The sequence below is a fragment of the Diachasma alloeum genome, unplaced genomic scaffold, assembly GCF_001412515.2.
Source record: "Diachasma alloeum isolate Michigan unplaced genomic scaffold, Dall2.0 Dall_scaffold_00305, whole genome shotgun sequence".
NCBI lineage: Eukaryota > Metazoa > Arthropoda > Insecta > Hymenoptera > Braconidae > Diachasma > Diachasma alloeum.
Genome location: NW_021680444.1, coordinates 158,599 through 172,618, shown reverse-complemented (window position 1 = coordinate 172,618; position 14,020 = coordinate 158,599). Strand labels below are relative to the sequence as shown.

General features: G+C 37.3%; 1 non-coding gene across 1 annotated transcript; it reads right to left on the bottom strand.

Annotated features, from left to right (window-relative positions):
* Nucleotides 1-8,515: 8,515 nt before the first annotated feature.
* Nucleotides 8,516-8,588, bottom strand: Trnat-ugu. The gene has a single exon. It is a non-coding gene; the product is annotated as a tRNA-Thr (tRNA).
* Nucleotides 8,589-14,020: the final 5,432 nt, after the last annotated feature.

Here is a 14,020-nt window from a genome sequence, read left to right as displayed (position 1 = left end):
CTACCGCACAGAGCAAGACCTCAAAATCAATAATTTATTATCCCAAAACCCTGAGATGAGAAAACCTAAAAAAATGATTCCCAACAACCCCAAAAATATTCGTGAAACTCACCAACGGAACGACGCTCTACTCCTCGCTTGTCTGCTCCCCGGCAAAGCCTCCACATATAAATCTCCGGACCCTCAAAAGTCTTGTTTCACTCCGGTATGCGCCCGATTAACTACAATTGCCTTCTGCTTCCACACACACAAAAAAAAAACTCCTAATAACCGTCGCAGCGGCGAGAAGGAACTGCGTTACACTCACGTCTGTCACATGTGAGGAGGCTAATCGATACTGACGCTCGATGGGCCACGATGGCGGCTTGGCGCACGGAGATGAGACGTGGACAGAGCGCCACGTACGTCTGGATGGCGCAACAATTACATAACGGTCGGTAATCGGGATTTCTACCTAACGAAATTCAAATTGAAATAACTCTATACAAAAATTAATTACTAGACTGATTGAAATGGATGTCAGAGTTGGTTATTAACTCAAGAGAAATTCCTATTTAACTATAATCTCCTCTCCGGAGTCGTATTCTCGGGATCACGGGGCTAGGAAAATAAATTACAAAAAAAAGAACAAAACTTAATTACAAAAAATAAAAACAATTAGAAAAATCGAACTAAAACGACCTTGGCGATTNAAAAGAACAAAACTTAATTACAAAAAATAAAAACAATTAGAAAAATCGAACTAAAACGACCTTGGCGATTCACGCGAGAACAACGGTCGGGATTGATCGCGTGACCTTCCACCTAACCCAAAAATAACCCTTCCCAAACCCCTAAAATCCACTAATTGAGCGGTAGTATTCCAACTACTCTTACACAATCCCCGAAAATTCGAAACGAAGGGGAAAAATCCTCAAAAATGATCGCGCAGTTCGGTAATATCTCGGCCTAAGCCACGAAAATTCTATCGGCCCTATATAGTTAATTCTTCCCTCATGCAATTAACAAAACGGAAGGCGCGGAACGCAACGTGAAGACAAAACGAATCCAAAAATACAAAAGGGCGTCAGAACGCAAAACCAGATTCCCAATAACAAAAAAAAATGATTAAAAAAAAGGCGTTAGAACGCAAATCCGGAATTCTAATGAATCCAAAATGACTCGAAATCTCTAATTATTAACAAACGAATTGACTCGAAACTATTGGCTCGACTGGGTCATTTTCTTTGCGTACTTACGATTTTTCCGGTACTCTTTCCGATGGTCCCGCGGCGAGCGAAGGGATTTCCCCAGAATCCCTTACAATTTCTCCGTAAATAATTAGTATTAGAATTATTGTTATTTTTTCTCCTGACACTTCGCATTATTCTTTCCGTCAACTTCCCTTACATTTATTACTTGGCGCGTCTCGGGGAAAAACGTCGCCAATGACCCTTCGAAATTCCTTGCGAAAATTTCATTAAGGTAAATTCCCTAGCAAAATTCTTAATCCTCGACAATTTTACTCCATTTCAACGAAGACTTTTCCTTCTCTTAATCCACCTTCGAATCCTTCATGGCTTTACTGCTCACCCTCTATTGCTCATATTGATTATTACTCACATTTCCTACTATCCCTAAAAACTCACCTCTATAAAAATTGTCCTAATCCGTCCAGCCATTATAAACCCCACCGTTTTATTGCTCCTCTCAAACCATAACCGAACACCTTTCCGTCCTCAAGCAGACCCACAATTGGGGTCTGGATTTTTCCCATCTCCCACTCTCTAGTCCGTCCCAATTCCCAACCTCGCAACCAATCACATCGACACTTTTCTATCTATGCTTATCTTACCCTCCTGCTTCAGTCTTTGACCAATAACATTCCTTTTTGTATAATTATCCCCTCCGGTTTTCGCCCTATTCCCCTTCCTCTGTGGCAATTTTCTCTTGCCAAAATTGTCAGTTTTTAATTTTAGTCATGATCAAAACGGCGGAGTGTTAAAACCAGTCTCCATTAAAACCAAGTGTATCCGAATTTTAAAATAGTGAATAAATTGTTGACGTTTCAATACTAACTCGTCTCATTCCACGATTTTTCCCTTGTTCGATGTCTCAATTCGTTCAATCAAATATGATACAAAGAACCCATTCGGCGTATCACGTTTCCAGCAAGCAATTTTGTATGGTCAAACTGATCGAACTTACAACTCCGTCAGAATCAAGTATTGATTATTGTTTGTGGCGCAACAGTCCTTGAAGCCATTTGGAGCATTTCCATGAAAATCCTATTGACGTCAGTGATGAGCATGGAGAGCAATTTCACCAGGACATCGCAATGATGGAGAAAAGGTAACATGGCAAAAAAACAGTCCATATGCTCGCAGACTATTGTTGGACTCTGATGAGCGAAAACAACACCTCTTACAAATGAAAATCATCCAAGATTTGTTTCCCGCATCCCGAAATTCCATAAAAACACAAAAATTATCGGAAGAGTTGTAGAAAAACTGTTTATTCCGTTTGTTTATGTTGAGTAAATATTTTTCCAATCGAGTGCGATTTATTATGTATCTATTTATCTATCAAATCAGTCGGCAGCGACAGTAAATTCCAATGTACTTCCTCCTGAAATCAAAGTTTCATGCATTAAAATTCTCAGGTTAAAACTCACGTGGGGAGAACGATTTGAAATTGGCTCCCGATCCTGTTGAACGAGAGAAAACAATTGCCTTTCCTCCTTCTATTCCACCCAAAATCCACCATTTTTTTTTCTTTTCATTCTATTTTTTCAGCATATTATGTGGAAATCTACTCAAGTACCCTCTGCTCCACTCAATACTTCTGAATATCTTGAACCCCCTATTTTTTCCCCGCCCCAATAGGATAAAAATTCATTGAGCTTTTGTTCTTTAAATTTGCCCGATTTCGCCGGTTTTTTCAAATTTAACATTTTTGTTCTCGGTAACCACGCGTCTGAGCGCATTTTAACAGACGGATTCGCATTCTGCGTCGAAAAATCTATCGAGTGGCATAGGTTTCATCCTCCGGCCCGAACCGTCGCGTATTTTGTCGGACCGTATTATCTATTGGTGAAATCAAGGAAACTTCTGTCGAATCAAAAGAATTTTTGAGAATGGGTGGACAAAATTAACACCATTTAAATGATTCCCAGAGAGAGATTTTTGATGATGTCATGAATATGGTCAATAATGATAATAATCATGTTAAATGCATATACGTCGATGGTCCTGGAGGATCGGGTAAGACTTTCACTTACACCACTATCTATTATCTCTTCAAGGGACAGAAGAAAATTGCACTCACAGGCATTGCTGTGGTTTTATTACCTGAAGGAAAAACTACCCATAAAACTTTCGGTTTACCAGTACCGTTGACAACTGATAGTACATCATCGTTTGTTACTGAATCCAAAGAGGCTACAGAACTGAAAAAGCTTGATGTTTTTATTTGGGATGAAGCTCCAATAGCACCTAGATACGCTTTTGAAATTGCAGACCGAAGTCTACAGGATATTATGGACAATGACAAACCATTTGATGAAAAAATATTTATACTCGGAGGAGAATTTCGACAGCTTCTCCCAACATCCCAATCGAAATGACGATGCATATCCATGCCGTCATTGACTAGAGAAAAATTTCAGTTTACATAAAAACTAAAAGGAATCTCATGTAAACTACGCGATTTCTAAGCGCGAATCAATTTAAAATTTGAATGGGATTGATATTATAACACTGACTCCAAATACGTGATGACTCCAATGAAATCAATGTGGATTTCTCCATTTCATTATTGAAAATGCCATTTTCCGGCCTAGCGTCTGAAAAACTCCATTTTCACGCTATTCCTTTTTTGTAATACTAATCATTTTCAATCTATTTTCGATATTAAAAAATGAGAATCATGATAGAGAACAGAATAACCCTTCAAATCAAACTAATCCAAATGCGTTTCCGTTGTTCTACTTTATTAATTTTTTTATATCATCACCGATGAAGATGTGCAAGAACTTATGCGCCGAGCGCGCGAAACGCGCTTTAAAGTGCTAGTCAATATTACTAAAGGAGAAGACCAAATCTCGAAATTGCGAGATGTCGATTTTTTTTTAATCGAATGACAATATCGATTATCAATGCAAACAACTGTCGACTATCGATTAGAAAAAAGAATGACAGTTTGGGTTGATGAAGATTGACCATTGATGAGGTTATAATATCTTGCAGGGCGCGCGAAGCGCGCTTTATAATGCTAGTTTATGTACAGGGTGACAATTAGGAAGTTACCGAAACTAATCGTTTATAACTGTGAAATGAGTGCCGGAAAAAAAAGAAAAATACATATGAATTGAGTAAAGATGTCATTTTTATTTGGAATTAGTTTCAGTTGAATCAGACACTTCTAATACATACTTATTGAGATTTGAAAAAAATTGACAAATTGAGCCAGAAGATAACTATTAATGGTAGATCTTTTCGAAGTGATCTTCAATCAAATTTGCACAATAATCAAGCCGTTTTCGAAAACTATGAAAATCTTGTTCAATCTGAGTTGGAGAAATACCAGAAATTCCGTCTCTGATGGCTTTATTCAAATGATCTTTGGTCTCGGGTTTTGCTGCATAAACATTATCTTTCAGGAAGTCCCATAAGAAGGAGTCGCACGGGTTCAAATCGGGTGAATAAGAGGGCCATTCCATACCTCCATGAACAAACTTGGGGTATCCTAATCCGATGACGCGATCACAATACACTTCATAAATAGCTTCAGATACGTCCTTAGTTCTAAGCGGTGTTGCACCATCTTGCATAAAATAATAGTCCTTAACCAATCCTCTTCCTGTAGCCAAAGGGAAATATTTAGTTTGTAGCATTTCTCGATAACTATTGCCTGTAATAGTCCCTTCTATGAATTCTAAGCGTATTGTTTTGATTGAAAATATCTGCCCAAACAGTCACTTTAACAGGGTGTAAAAACTTTGCCTCAGATGAGTGCGGATTTTCGCGACCCAAAAACGGTAATTTTGTTTATTTACATATGCATTTAAATAAAAATGAGCTTCGTCTGTGAAGATTAACTGATTGATGTCGATCTCATCACTTTAAAAATTGTGTGTCATAACGTTACAAAACTCAATTCTTTTGTTTTTGGAATCTTCTGTTGTAAATGAGTGTGATCGACCAGGAAGATCATGACGACGGTCCTCAAGAGTATAATACTTGATGAAATTATCAATTACTCTGGGAGAGAAAGTAATAAATACTTGAAAGTTTTAGTCAAAAGTGAGGTTATACGAAAAAGTCAGATAAATTAGTTTTTATTCTCACCTTCTGAGGGTGTTTTCACTGGCTACTTTTTTACTCCCAAATTTGGTACGAAAACCTCTATATGCTTCAGTATAGTTGTTACCTCTAGTATAAAAGACGTATCAATAAGATATACTTTTTCTTCGTTTGCAAGTGTACTCATTTTGAATTACACGTAGTCTTCTTGTAGCGTCTCAATAGAAACTGACAACACTCTAATATATATCTAATGGAGCTAACCTTCCGTGTTTCAGTAGGAAGGGAAAACATGTGAGTATACTTTAGGCAACTTCCCAGTTGTCACCCTGTATAAAGGAGAACGAACAAGAATCTCGAATGGAACTCGAATCGAAATCGAATGAGAATCGATTTCCCAGAAGTCAAACTCGAATGAGAACAAGCATCGATAAAATCACCGACGGATGGCATTGCTAGGGAAATGGGCGCGAATTTGAAAACCCATTTCTAATTGGAAATTCATGCATATGTCGTGTATTATAAATATGCAAAGGGAGTCCCTACAGCTTAACTGAAATAGTAATGCAAAGCCGAAACTATTGAAACTATACTTTATGCCCTTGGGAGGGGGGAAGGGGGAGGTTGGTATACATTTTAGGTCGAGAAAAGTTTTCTACTGATTTCTATTTTGTTTCAACCAGCTGAATCCGAATATGGAGGTTCAGGATCCGATTTACTGTGATTTTTTCTGTTATTAGCAAACTATTAATAAACAATTGAAAAGTCGAGTTTTCCGACCGGGAATTTTTTTTTCTATAGAACACCCGTGGTCTCAGAAGGGGTAAATCCTCAAACATTTTTCTGTATTTGCAATCGTTTTATCAATAAAAATTCATAAACAAATGATTTTTCAAAGGATTTTCGATATTGTTTACTGAAGATATTGACTGAAATTTTTTTCGCATTTCATGTAGTTGCATACTCTTCATATGATACGTGAGTGATTCACAACCAAATTTACTTTGCATACACCTGATTCATTTTTTCAATATTTGTTTAAACAAAAAATACCGATTTTTATAGGGGATTTTTTTTGTCTGAATATTCCAAACATTTTGAGAAAGATAAGTACTTATAATTTTTGCGCTCAACTCGACTGTTTGTTGAATGAAAAATGATAAATAAATTCATTTGTCACTGTTTATTACTTTTTATTAAATAAACGGTTGAGTTCAGAGAAACATCATAAGGACTAACCTTCCTTGAAGTATCTTGAATATTTAGAAAAAAAATTGCCATTGAAAATCGACATTTTTTGTCTTTTGTTTAACTCACTTATTAAAAAATAATAGTCAATTCGGTGTACACGAAATAGATTTCTTTATGAATCATTCACCTATATGTGAAGAACTTATGGAACTACGTGAAACGCGAAAAAAAATTCAGTTAATATTTGCAGCAAACAATACAGAAAATACCTTAAAAAATTATTTGTTTATTAATTTTTATTGACGAACCGGTTGCAAATACCGAAAAATATTTAAGAACTTACTTTATTTGAAATCACGCGAATTCTATAGGAATGTTCTTTTTCTGGCCGAAAAAGTCGAGTGTTCAATTGTTTATCAATAATTTGTTAGTAACAAAAAAACTCACAGGAATTTACCTTGGGGACCTCGATATTTGGAATCAACGGGTCACAGATAATCCAGGAAAAAAATGTTCTTTACCTAAAATATATGCAAAAACCCCGTCAATTTCCGGACTCCTAGGAATAGCAAAATTTTAGAGGAATTGTATTCCTGATGTGACATATTATAAGATGATTTTTAGAAATCAATAAATGTGTTTCCGCTTTTCTTCAAAATTCTCTTCTAAGCGGGTAAACAGGGAATGAATTATAAAAACTTGAAGAAAGTTTACAAGTTTCCTAAAAAATCATAAAATTGTCGGTCTCTTTTCAAAATTCAAGATTATTTGGAAGTTTTCCAATGAATTTAATACAATTATAACGTTTTCCACAGAAATGTGAGAAAATCCGCCGGTTTTTCAAAAATTGGAGAAAATTTTCGGTATCTCTTAAATATTCTACAATTTTTGAATACACAATGGGAAAATAAATAATATGCGACGGTGGAATTTTCCAAATAAACCTGATGTGAATATGTCACGTGAACCCGAAACAGCATGCTGATTAATTGGATTGAAGTCAGAGAAAATAATTTAGAACATTTGAGACATTTCTCATATTTTTTTTCAACAATTGTACAACATTTTCAAGTTGAAAAAATATTCACAAGACATACTGAATGCTATGGAAAGTTTGAAAAATTTCAAATAATTCATGAAAGTTTCAAGTTCAGGGAATGCTCGAATAAAATTATGAAAAACATCAAGAATGAGGAGAAGATACTCTGCCTTAGCAAAAAAGCATCAGAATTGTTTATATCATTTTCCCAGATGAATAATGGAATGCTTTAGTAGCGGTGTGAAGGGGAATGAAAGAGGAGGCGGTGACTGAAAAATTTGGGTTATGAGAAATTTTATGATTATTGTTTTGCACTCTGAATAGTATATCGTTCATAATTATGTGTAACGAACATGTGGGGATGTTCGTTAGAGACACCACCAGGACCTGAGAACATCCACCTCTGGCGATATTCAGAAACGGATCGTGAGTAGAGAGAGCGAGAGAGAGAAATAAGGGTTTTGTTTCCCACTCCGGTGTGGTCATTTTTCCGATTATCCCTGGGATAATCGAGTCCCGTTGTTTTCCCGTTTAAGCGGAGTTATTTTTCGTTTGCTTCGCGATTCCCTTTAGTAATTTTGCGGTTTCGTTTCGTTTTTGATTAATAAAGATCTGAAATTACGCGTTTTTGAGGGCCCATAGAGTTATCGTGAAGAAGGGCGGAATTTTAGAGTCATCCGATAAACTTTATGGGAACCACCCTATTGTTAATCTTACGGTAAATCGATTAGGTCCAACTGAAACGCCGGCGCTCCAAATTATGATGGATTTTACGATGGTTAACTGGTAACGTTTTAGTTTTTCGGTGGAAGGTCACGTGGAACAAGTGCAACTCTTGTATCCCGTGAATTGCCAGGTTGCCTAGAATTTTGGAAAATTTGGAGAATTTAGTTAAGAGTATTGGTCTTTTAACCCCGTGAATCCAGGAGAGCCGACCCGTAGGAGGCGCCAAAAATCCAAAAATTCGAATAGAATTGAAATTTAGAGAGAAAAAATTTCCGATTCGCCCAGCCGGGATTCGAACCCGGGTCTCCCAGTTACACGCCGGGCACTCTTACCGACTAAGCTACCGGGAACGTCCACCAGTTCGGCCCAGATTAATCATCAGTCGATTTTATAAAGTTACGTAGAGAATAATTAGAGTTGAGTATTTTTCGCGTGAGAATTCCCCGAAATCATGCGGTGGCGCCATCGAAGACCATGCATGATGTGCCAAAATCTCCGCCAATCAGAGCCCGCCTCTGTTGGCCGGAATTCGCGCTGCGGTTAGTGCCCGTGACACTGACCCAGGGCAGTTATAGTCGGACTGAGGAGATTATACTCTTCGGGTTTTGCCCGAAGTTTCGGCACGTCCCCCACCACCTTTCTCATGCATGCGCATGTCGGGTCGCCTGTATCACTCCGCCTACATTCAAATAATTTGAAATTTGAATTGTCAGAAGATGCCGACAGAATCATACACGAACAGAACTAAACCCATTATTGCATATTTCTTTATTTGTTATGAAATAAATACCACGTAAGTATGAACTCTTGATGCCTCTTCATCCAAAGAGATTCAATAGAAACATAATCTTTCACATTACGAACATTCTTACTTTACTAAAAAAAAAATACGGCTGGAGATCTTCATGTTTTATACATTAATGTTAATATTAATCCAGGAACAAAAATTTAAATTATACCAATGACAGAAAGTACACAGGATTGTGAGTGGGGACAGGGGGAAATACAATTTTCCTGTGAAAAAATGTGAAAAATGCAGTGGAAAAAACTTGATAATCAATGCTGGGGAACTTCGACAAAAAACATGTGAATGACAATAATCTCCCCACATTCCCCCTATAATCAAAGTCAAAGTATTGTGGTTCCTTACTTTTTGAGCAAATTGCATTCAAAAACGGTCTAAAACCCCCCCCAAAAAAAAGGGTAATTACTACGAAAAAAAGAAAATACCCTCAGAAACGTTATCAATTCTTATTCTTCGGACTCACCCCCTGCCCCATAACGTAATCGTAATTTAACGCCTCGTGTAGTTCGCAATCCAACACTTCATCCGCGTCTCTGATTAAATACCAGACGATGACTTGCAAGAACGACAATTACGGACAATTCTTAGATAATTGACGATTGACAGTGATACCATAAATCTGCCAGTAATTGTCACGTGGATGCTCGGTCAGCAACAATCCAGCTAGAGCTTTTATGCCAATGCATAGAAAGCACCGAGCAGCAGACTGTGCCGCCGTTCTGGGACGTCGATTGTTATTATCTACTCCATGTGGGTTGAATAGGTAGAAATGGGACCAAGGGATCTCTGACCCCAACTTTGCGATCCTGAATCCTACTGTTTTACCGTGCCCCACGAACAAAAATCCACAATTCTCCAACTGATTGTGATAGATTGACACACATCGGTGAATCGCTTCACTCAAATTCTTCATCAGGGTATTGGCAGCGAACTCACCTTCACCACACTGATCAATCCCAAATGTCACACGGTGGCCATGAACGGAGAGCATCGGCAGAAGGTCTTCTGCATGGAGGTGAAGTGACTGAACATTGTTGCTCAACTTGCATTCCAAGTAGTATGCATCACCACCAACCAAAACCTTGTTGAGCAGATCTTGTGATACAAACTCTATAGTAACTGACATCGCTGCTATCCAGTACGTTGAAATTGCCGTACATTGAGCATTGGCTCTCTCCGCTGGGAAACGGCGTTTGTCTCCTTGATGAAAAGAGGCAGATTGATGGAGGAAAACGTCGTTGATACTTGTTATCAAGTTCTTCGGCCCGGAACCTTTTCGTATCAAGGGTACAGCTGCTCTCTGTTGTTTATGGAATGGAAAGAAAGTAAGCCGGTAATTATTACAATTCTGAAATTAACTTTAATTCATACTAAGTTCATCAAAGTCATCAAATGACGGTTGTATAAATTGATTGTTGTAATTATTTGGATGTGATTACATACCAAAGGTCTGTCTCATTCTGTGGCTGGTCTTAGCCCGTTGCTCACTGCTCCGCCATTATTTGGTGGCAAGGTTGTCAGTGTCAGAGAGCATGAAAGAATTTCTTCCATCATCTTTCTTCAGATTCTGGGAATATCATCCTAACTGAAATTCAGTGGAGCCTTCCTGACAGAGTACTCAGCATAAATGCATAAGAATACACCACAAGCCCAAAAATTCTGCTGACGAGGGAGATCCTGCAATAAAATGATCCTTTAAAATTGTCGGTATACACAGAAAAATAAATGGAAAAATCTTGCAAATTTGTTTGAGAATTCTATTGGATTTGGATTCAACTTTCTATTAGCTTATGGCTGATTTGTTGTAATGTTCAATTGAAAATATCCTATGAAAACCCAATGCAATTAGTTTTCAGTTTCATTGCATTGAATTTTCAGTTTCATTTCTTCAATAAGTTAGAGGAGGGAAATCTACGGGAATTTGTGCCGGGGAATTCCTATTGGAATTGTTTGAATGGGAAAGATTCCCTAAAATTGTTTAAAACCATCAGGCAAAAAAGAAATAGAATTTTCCAATAATATTTCATATAAATTTTTAGTAAAAATGTTCATGTAGATGATTCTACAAAAAAAATCTCAAATAGCCGCGTGTTATTGGCAAATGTCGTTGCGACATTCACCATTTATGTTGGTGTGAAGAAATAAGATTGGGTTGGACCATTTTAGACTGGATTGATTAAGAAATGTAAAGTGTTGACCGGTGGGAGGTTTGTCTTTCATTAATTATGGATGAGGATAATGGAGAATGGCTGAGGAACCTTGTGATTCTGGGCAATATCTTCAGTTTGGCTGCAAATGAATTTTTCAATGTCTGATATCATTCAAGTATATACTTGCACATCTTTGAGTCTCCACTCTGATATCACCAGCTGTCGATTCCTCTTCTCAGCAATCTCATAGCAGAGGTAGCGGAGAATCGTCTACAAAAATAGAGGAACGCATTCAGTCATTTGCAATTGAGAATCAAATCCTTCGGTATTTGGTGCACAACGTTGATTACTTACATCAATGTGAGATTGGTGTAGACCTCCCAAACTATCATAGTAGGAGATGCATCTAGCTTTGATGTCCACCACACACAAAGTCCAATGGGCAGCAACGTTGATAGGCATCAACAATGTCTCTTTACTAAAGATGTCAATCTGAAGAAAAAAAATCATTTTCGCGTATTATATGGCCGTAAAATTCTACTCTCCCTAATTTATGCCTCCACAACTGCCTTGCACACATATTTACATTCCTTGTCCACCGCTTCACGCTGTCATATGACCCTAGAAGCTTATTGAAGAAAAAGCTGTCGTACGCGTGGATCAACCCTCCGCTTCTCTTTGCTATCAACTTCAGATACATATTGATGATCTGTAATAGAAAATAATAAATCATTACACTTTCGTAATATTGCACAATTTTACGATGTCAATTTTTTAAATAAAACTATTAAAACATAATTTTAATGGCACCAATTACTTTGATTAAAGTATTAATTGTTATTGAATCAAACGATTTGTTATTCATATAATAACCTACTAAACAAGATGAGGACAGTCTTGCATAATCTCATTCTAGTGGATTTGTCCATGTTTTCGGCTTGTTTTTATTATTTATACTAGTAATTTCGTGAATAGACTTACAACATCGTTGAGCCATTTCTCCGGTAACAATTGCTGCAAATCACCAACACGTAGGGTTCCCTCGTCAGTACGAATCTCTGTGTCTCTGTCTTTGTTCAACCATTCCTGTTGAGCAACACATATAATTATGAGACGAGATGAGTTTTGCCATTAGAGATTTGTAATGCATTACTGCTTGGAAGACATTTTTATCCACTTCAGAACTATAGTTTTTTAATTGCTGTAATGTCCTACATTTCTGAACATCATTATCAGTGGAATTTACAACGGTTTCCCTTCATTTCAGAATTATTTAAAACTCTTTCTATTCTAATAAATTTTGACATAATACCTCTGCTGTAAACGCAGACGATTCCACAGGTGTTCCAGGCTGTTGGAGTGTTCTATTTCCATTAACGCTCTCTTGTTTACTGCAGGATGTTTCATAGGTCTCAACAGTAATTACCTCGCCGTAGTCCATCTCCAGCTAAAATTCGAAATCACAATAATTACCACAATTTGCATGGAAAATTTCAATTGGTTCCGATAGGGAATATTCGATTTTTCTACAAAAAATTCTTGAGGACGAATCCAATTTTTTTTGCTGCATAATAATCACTAATATAATTCATATTGAGTTCGAATACCAAAAAAAAAATATACATGAGTTCTGGAAGAGATAATTAACGTAATATATCTATCAACATTAACCGACTTATCTCTCAAAAATCGCATGGAAAAGTTGTGTAATTTTGAATTGAGTATTTACAATATTATAATCGAAATTTTATTTGCTTTGTTTGATAAAACACTAGGACCTGCCATTGAATATTCAAATGCAGATCTTTATGAAAGAGAAAAAAACATTCATCAAAAGTGGCTTACTTTGGATTTCTTAAGAATTTCAGACATGCATTCTCTATCACTACGATTTTGGACTCCACAACTCGTCAGGAGGAATTCATCAGGGCAATTAGGAATTGAGACGTCTGGTGGAAGAACTTTACCAAGTTCGTCATCACGAATGTTGTCACCGAATGTCTAAGACAAATTTGATTTGCAATTATGAATCATTGACAATTTAGGGACGGATTCGAAACGAAATCAACGACTATAGTTATACAAATATTGATACTATGTCACCTGGGATCGTTCGCTTAGAAATAATTGTCTTTTGACAGCTGGAGAATGAGGAACGGCAAATAGCTTTAGAGGTGGACATGATAGACTCCTAGATTCCAACCTGTTTGGCATGGAAACACCTCCCTCAAAATCCTCCTGTTTATTTCCAGTATCGGGGCATACCTTGGGGTCTTCTGAGTCTTCGTCATCACCCACCTCACGCTCGTAATCCTCCAGAATCTTTCTCTTGACTTTCTCGCAATATTGTCTCCAAACCTTGGGGGTAATGGTAGCAAGAGCCTCTGCCCATATTTGCCTGGCCATGTCATCAGAAAAATCGTGGTTCATACCGACATGTTTGTCAAAGTATCGTTTCACCAGTCCCCACACAAGTTCAATGGGATTATAGATGCAATGATACGGCGGAAGACGCTGTATCTTGTGCTCAGTAGCTGTTTTTAGAAATTCATCTAACTCATACTTCACAGGTTTCTTGAGCGTTTCACATAGAGCCTGCAATTGCTTCTTCGTAAGGATAGGATCAACATTGACACCCTCCCCTTTTAGCCACTCTATCATCTCATCCTTCCTCCAATTTGATGTTGGATTCTTATCAACCTAAAAAATCAATGTAATGCTAATATAATCTGTCACTGACGAGGTCATAGTTTTCTCTGGATTTAAAGTGAAAAAATGGATATTTATAATGAGAACGATATAAAAACATTGCACATATTTCAATTTT